This window comes from Orbicella faveolata, unplaced genomic scaffold, assembly GCF_042242905.1.
Source record: "Orbicella faveolata isolate gen_17 unplaced genomic scaffold, um_ofav_v1 contig_24, whole genome shotgun sequence".
In the NCBI taxonomy this organism is placed as follows: Eukaryota; Metazoa; Cnidaria; class Anthozoa; order Scleractinia; family Merulinidae; genus Orbicella; species Orbicella faveolata.
In genome coordinates, this window is record NW_028301552.1 from 17,587,838 (window position 1) to 17,595,000 (window position 7,163).

Below are 7,163 nucleotides of genomic sequence, written 5' to 3' on the forward strand. Positions count from 1 at the left end.
TCGAGAGATGGTCACGCGTGAAACACACGCGGGACGTTTAAGAGAGAAGCAAAACGTTCACCTTTTAAATAAATTTAAAGTACGTTGTCATGGAAATGCACGAGCCATGGTCCTTTTAACCGTGGGAACAGTCGATTTTGATTGATTCGTGACTTTGTGTTTCTCAGATCTTTTAGCGCTCTTTTCTGTTCAGTGCAGCTGCTGACGAAAGCATTGTTTGTGTTGTATAGCGCTGTTTGTAAACCAGCCAAATAGTGTAAAAGAAGGAAACAACAAACCAGCTCAGGGAGTCTAAAGACGAAATATTATTGACCCAATTACAGTAGCAGTAAATTCTGGAGCGTCGTCAAGTGCACCACAACGGGCAGGTGGCCGCCAGCAAACCACCAGCAGATAGGTCAGTGCCTGGGCCGTGTGCCTGGCCTGGCCTTGACGAAGCCCCCACTTGGTTTAAGGTTGCTAGCTTAGCCAGGTAAAACAACTGAGTAAAATACCCGGAAACACAGTCAATATCAAGGTTATTTAACACTGAAAACTCAAAGTCTGGCTAGCTGGGGGTGTCAGTACAAGACACCCTCCCCTCCCTCCTGCTTTTGGCAGGTGGCCGCCAGCAAACCACCAGCAGATAGGCCCGTGCCTGGGCCGTGTGCCCTGCCTGGTCTTGACTGAGCTCCCCTGGGTTTAAAATCGGTAGCGTAGCCTGGATTCGGGCTGTGCCCGAATCTAGACGAAAACCTAGCGGGCGTGTTTTTGCGAAATCGCTCCGATACATATATGGAAAATGAACAGACTATTACAGTGTTCAATTTAAATTGCTTTGATAAAAAAGAAAACAAAAAATGAACGGTCTCTCTTTATTACACCAAGACAACATGAAGAATGGAATAAAAGGAATTTTTTGTACGTTTTAAAAAAGTTTATCTGTTTGGACTACACCCGTAGAAAATAATCAATGAATTTTCAGCGGTTTATTACATTTATGGAAAAGCCGTATTACATTTATGGTTGTTCAGTTTATTACATTTATGGTCAAATTTTATCACATTTGTGGTTAAAAGTTGTTACATTTATGGTCACTGTTACATTTATGGCCAATTCTTATTACATTTATGGTTGGCATTACATTTATGGTTTTTATTACATTTATGGGTGATACAGCTTAGGCTTGCCATTTTCTCGCATTTTCTCGCCACAAGATCTTGAAATAACTTTGTTTGGTTTGCCTTGCGGCCCTTCGGTGGTAGCATCACAACTTGAATCTTTGATTCCCTAAATTGCTGATGTATCACAGGGCTTTCGTGCTGCTTGGATGGATTATTGCTCCCTATGCTATCTCATCGAATACATGACAAAAAGTCCACAAACACGTAACAAAGGCGAAGTTCATAAATCTTTTTCGTAAAACGCTTCACCATGGGAAGTTGTCCAACTGGGCGCCTTTGTAAGAGAAGTTGCAAAATTTTTGGAACTATGGATGGGTCTTGAAATAATTAATTAATAAATTAATTAAGTAATTAAGTAATATGCATCTTTTAAGTCCAAACTGGCCATACAACAGCGATACGGGACGCACGGGGCTTCTACTGTAAGTACCACAGAGAAATGGTAGGAAATTTTTCTAACATTCCTTACATACTCTCACTAGGGTTCTTCGTCTTGCGGCCAGGGAAGGCGTCATAATCTGTTTCAGTGACATGTCGATGATATTAAATAGAAAATAAACCAGAAAGGGCAGATGGAATATGAAACTAGCTTTAAAATGAAATTACGATATTAATAGCGGAGCTCCATACCCATATAGGGAACAAAAGGAAACCCATGAATTGATTTTCTCGTGGTTATCATGGCTAGCGGTATTGCTCGTGGGCGCGTACGCACGACGGCGACGACGACGGAGTCGCGCAAGATGGCGCCATACTTCAGCTAATAGGTTGACAGAGACATGCACCCTCGGTTTGTAGCGGGAGAATACCATTTTTCTTAGCGGGATTTTTAAAGAAAAACGATAGCGGAGGTTGATCTAATATTTTTAAGACAGGGTTGCACTGAAGCAAAAAACAGAAAGCAAGAATTAACAGGAAAAGAAGTAGCGAAGAAGATCGCGAAAAAGACTGAGCGGGCCAGCGCTGGAGAAGGAGGCGAGACAGTACTGAACAATGCCGTGAATTATAGCTAGTAAAGAGCTAGAGAAAGGAGGTGAAATAATACCGAACAATGCCGTGAACCAAACGTAACGAGGGCTATAGAAAGGAGGCGAAAGTACCCGACAAATTGATTCAGAAGACTGCCGAACTCCCCATGGCCAAGTTCAAAATTCGCGCGAACGTGATGCTGTGCAGCCGTGCAAGAAAATTCAAAAGTCACCTGATTTGGTCAGGTGATGAACAAGAGAAATCAAACGTGCCCGAGTGTTTTAGGGAAATTACAAAACAGTAAACGTAGCGGAAAGAAGTGGTTGACTCGTTGATCTATCGAAAATATAACTTCAGTTAAGTCTTCACAACTTTTGCTGCAAGTTTCTGCCCGGAAGATTTTCACTGGCCGAACTAAATTGCCAACTTGCGGTAAGTGACTTTTGTTGTTGCGTTTCCTCGGCGATATAAGCTTATTTTCAATTGGAATCCATTAAAAGTCTTCCTTATTTGAAGCCATGCTGTAAGAGATTTTAAAAATTGCATCGTTTTAATTTCGCTCGTCTCTAAACAATAACACGTGGGTCGCTTTGGAGGTTGCTGTACGTTGTAAACAAATTAAGTTTTCTGTCGATTTTCGTCGTCAACTTAAGCTTATAACCTCACGTCTGAAAATAAGCTTAACCAAAACCGTACTTGTAAACACGGCCGGGCGAGTTTTGAAGTTTTCTCTGAGTTAGTTAGCACTGCCGCTTCGTAGACTGCTAAAATTTCTTCCTCTGTTGTTGAAAACCAAGGAAGGTCTACAAACCATTTTAATTCGAAGCGAACAGGATTTGCTAAATTTAATTTTGTTTCTATGTGAATATTTGCATATTTGGATTACAAAGTGTGGAGAGTTCCTCGTTTTGTTAGTTCAATTTATTCGGTTTGGCGAAATGCTTTTGTGAATTCCGAGGTTAATTTGGTTGAAGACTGGTAATTAGCTACTGCCAATAAAATGACTGCAAAGCTAAATTAAGCCGTCGGCAAAAATACAGACTCTCAGTAATATTCAAATTTAAGCGTGAATAATTTTTAAACTTTAACACCGCAAGCTTAAACGAATTTTCTTTATCCTCTCTTTTATTTGGTCACCTTTCATTGAGAAGGGATTTGCTGTTGATACTCGAGCTCAGATGTAGTGATATGCATCTTGTGTTTATAATGTCGATTTCCTCGTTTTATTTTGTTGTCTGTCCAATTAGTTCGGTTTGGTGAAATGCTTATATAGTCCAAATTGTCGAATAGACGATTATGCATGGCAATCCTGTCTGCAAATAAAGCTCTGCTTTGATTTCGACTGGCTATTTCATTTTATTTGTGCCATTGCTTTTGGTTAGGCGTACATGGACCCTATTTTCTTAATAAGAGATTATTCCCCAATGCGGTATTTACACTTAATATGGAAATGTTCCTAAAAAGGGACATGGTACTAATTAACTCTGTAAATTGAACAGTGTAATAGAAGTTCTTGCCCTGAGCATTTCTCGGTAATAAGAATAACTTCTACATACATATAGACACAATTTAATTGGAGAGAGCATTCTCCTATCTCCACTCTCTCTCTCTCAATCTCTGCTCTCTTCTTCACACTAATTTTTTATTAACTAACTTATTAAATGAATGTCACTGACTGTTTCCTTTGTTGTGCATGCATACTTTTTTGCTTGTTGAAGAAAGTTTCAGTTTCTTCCTGGCTGTACAGTTTCCTTTCTCCTGTCCTGTACCAATTTGATTGTGATATAACTTTGTGAATTCTCTATTCTCCTTAAATTTTATCTCATCAGGTTGATAGAATGCACTCTCAGAGTGTTCCATCATTGTCTTCAGTCGCTACAATTTTCCGGAAAAAAGCAATAGTTTTCTTAATTTCCTTTTACTTTGTGTTAGGACTTTTTAGCATGCCTGTAATTGGCCCATGGGCATTACGAGAGAATAATTTTCAAGTAAAGAATTACATTCGTTTTAGTGTTGAGTATTTTAAATTGTTATGAATCAGGCATTTCTTTTTATTTTTTATTTTTTATATTTTTCATTTTAGTCGCACGCAATGTTTTATGATTTTACTGAGGTATACCATGTAAATGTAAATAATGCACTGGAATTGGCCAATCAGAGTGCATTATATCGGCTTTAAACACAAACCATATATAATAAATGACTTGTATGTGAATGATATTTTTATTACAGAGAACTGGACAGGGCAAGAACTTCTTTTGTGAATTTATATATTAATTCCTCTCAGTGCTGTCAAAATGTCTCAGGAACCTTCATTTCTGATAATCTATTATTTTCCACCATACCTACAGCACAGAAGCTCACCAAATCCTAACTGATAACTAACATGTGTGTATCTCTAGCCTTTGCTGTGTGCTACATGTATATTCTGTTATCCCACCTTAACTGCTAGAAACAATTTTGACAGAGCTGTTGCAACAGTTTCACTTAAATTGAATTCCAGTAACAGCACTACATGTAGCAGTGTTATTGAGTATGAACTTTATGGAGGATTTTAAATTTTTATTTTTTTATGATTACAGACGACAACAAAATATATATGTGTATACATAACCGGATGTTGGTGTTGGTTACAAACCGTAGTTCATAATGGTCATCCTATTACAGGTAAGGGAGAAAAGTTCAGAGAGTTTAGAACATTTCTTCCCCCAGCACACCTTCTGTCTATAGGTGCAATAATTGAGAGGTTATATATATATACGAAGAGTAATGTAAAGTTACTGTTGTATAAACTTAGCATTAAAATCTGACATTTGAACGCCTCCTTTGCTAAAATTAGTCACGATTTAATTGTTATCACTCCCTGTGAATTCATAGAGATTCCAGAGGCAAATTATCACCTAACGTGGAAGTCCTGTCTTCAAGTGAGGGAAAATGACACAAAAGAGTTACAATGAGAGTATAAAGAATTGTGAATGTTGATATGGTGTACATTATACATCATGTAAAGGTATTTGGTGAGTGCCAAAGGCATAACATTTCATGTATTGCTTTTTCAGGACAAATTATATAACAGTGATGTTTTAAAAGGTGTGATCAGAGAAATAATGAGTACATTGTCCAGGCAACACCAGTTTATGGATGGCATATGCAGACAGTAAGAGGAACTGTAAACGCTACCACGTAAGTTAGCTCTATGCTTATGACTTCTTGTTCTTGGATTTTGTGTCATTTCATCACAAGAATAGGTAATGAAAGATGCAATAGTTGCAATATATTTTTGAAGGAAAACTTATAAGTCTGCCTATGCTGGATAACAGCCATGTGTAAACTGAATGTGAAGCAAACACTCTGTTAAAGATGGGGCAACCCTAAAAGCCAGAAACTGGAATCCAGAATCTGGAACCAAAAACTGGAATCCAGAAACTGGAAACCGGAATCTGCAAATCAAAGAAAATAAGTTCTTCAAATACACGAAAATTGTTTTGCTTAGCTTTTTGACTGTAAAAAGTAAGCTGCCAAGTAAAAAGGACCTCAAACTTAACCTTTTTTGAAACAAAAATTCCCCGTCTGTTGAAATCATGCAACCGTTATTTTTAGTGAGGGCTATGATTATGAGAATCTCAGTAAAGTGCGTCTTAATTTTATTCCAAGCACCTCGAGAGTGTCTAAAATAAGCTTGCTGGTAATTGCCATTTTGTTTAATAAGTGATCTTCAAGTTACCGGGAGTATAAGTTTATCCTTTATGTCTAGTAGATACTGAACAAGATAGAAAATGTCATAGAGAACAGGATATCCGTCAGTGGCAGCCCCCTGTACATTGATGGTCACGCCCCCGACTTTCGAAGTCCAAAGGCTAACCCATCTGGTCTAAATATGAAATTTGATTTATCCAACAGATATGAGACCAATTCCAGATTAACACAATTTCCACACTGATACTGTGACAAATCAGCCTTTCATATTCTTTGCGGCCATCATATTAAAACAATTTGTAGAAATGTTGCACACTTACTTCCGTCTGCTTCTCACCTGCCAACAGATCAGACCACATGTTGGTAAAAGATGCTAAAAGACTGCCAGAAACTCACTGCAATAGCCTATAATAGCTTGTTGATAATGTGCTGCTCACCAGTCTTCTCAGAGCAATTTGATCTAGACAAGAAGCAGGCTCTCACCAGGGCCAGCTTGAACAAAAGATGGGTAACTTAGCCTATGAGCAGGCTCTCGTGTTTGGGCTGGGGGCGTGAGTGGCAAAGCCGCATGATGGCTCTTGGTGACATGCCAATGCAGAAAAACACTAGACACCTATTTAGCCTGCTCAGACACTAGAGACAGATACTAGAGCCTGCTCGCAGGCTATGAGTAACTCTATCCACCTAAAAAATCAGTATCCCTGACTGGATAGTGATGTACCCAATGGATAGCTTTATGCAGCTTTTGAACAACTGGGCCAGATATATAGCTGAGGGTTGTTCAGAACTAGTCAATAATTTTTTAGCAATTACAGTCTGTGGCTGAAGTAAAGCCAAGAAAATAAATAACAACAAAATAATTTTTGCTCATATTTATTTATTAGACATTGCTGAAGTGAATTATTTCTATCATCATTCATAATATCTGGATTCCAGATTCTGGTTTTTGGTTCCGGATTGTGGATTCCAGATTCTGGATTCCGGATTTCGGTTTCCAAATTCAGTGTTTTAGGGTTGCCCCAGATGATGTATGTGCATATGTTAATCTTGAATAATCTGAAATTTCAGAGAGTTTAAAAATATCATATCATATCTGTGATGGTTCTGAGGTGGAGGGCTGTTACATGTACATGTAAATGTCTCATACATGATTTTTCACTCGTTATGATTCAGGTGCAAATAGTTTCTGTATCTGTTTATGTGCAACAATCTACACCAATATTTCAACCTAATAATGTACAGTGTATATTAATTAACCAAATTATGCTGTTTTTAGTTGACCAGTGCTACTACATAGTAATGTGATGTTGAAGGGCACAAATTTAAAAACACGCC

General features: G+C 38.2%; 1 long non-coding RNA gene across 2 annotated transcripts in view; it reads left to right on the forward strand.

Moving 5' to 3' along the window:
- The first annotated feature begins 2,233 nt into the window (after positions 1-2,233).
- Positions 2,234-7,163, forward strand: part of LOC149110687 (uncharacterized) — a 7,382-nt gene continuing 2,452 nt past the window's right edge. The window contains exons 1-3 of one of the 2 annotated variants that reach the window (XR_016207964.1): positions 2,234-2,564; positions 4,715-5,315; positions 7,105-7,163. The exon at positions 7,105-7,163 is cut by the window's right edge and continues 64 nt beyond it. This is a non-coding gene — a long non-coding RNA (uncharacterized LOC149110687). Of the gene's footprint in view, positions 2,565-3,844; positions 5,316-7,104 lie in introns of those variants that run through there. The other variant, XR_016207963.1, reaches the window with a different exon arrangement.